The following is a 411-nucleotide window of genomic DNA, read 5'->3' on the forward strand; positions in this document are numbered from 1 at the left end:
TGTTTATTGCTATTTTTGTTTTAGAATCTTGTTTTTACATTTAAAAATAAAAAGGAAATCAAATCAAAGTTTAGGCTTGTGCATCACTTCATGTGTTTTGGGGGCGGGTCGGTGTGTTCTCTCCGGGCCTCCCTGCCCCTCTTAGAGTCTCGGGGTATCGCCTGTCGACTCTGTGGCACCGGTAGGTTTCCTGTTCCCCTGTCTGGGATGAAATGGAGCCTTCACCGGTGAGGAAAACCCTTCATCTTCATCACTGAAAGGATCTTCATCAGCAGAAAAAAAAGGTGTTTTTCCGTGAGTTTCCAGGAGAAACAGAAGACATGGTTTGCAAGTGTTGACCAACACTTCAATCTAAATTTGCTCCTTTAGCACCCCCGCCCCCTGACCAGCCACAGATTCCTAGTGTAACCC

The sequence above is a fragment of the Oryzias latipes genome, chromosome 10 (assembly GCF_002234675.1).
Source record: "Oryzias latipes chromosome 10, ASM223467v1".
Taxonomy (NCBI): domain Eukaryota; kingdom Metazoa; phylum Chordata; class Actinopteri; order Beloniformes; family Adrianichthyidae; genus Oryzias; species Oryzias latipes.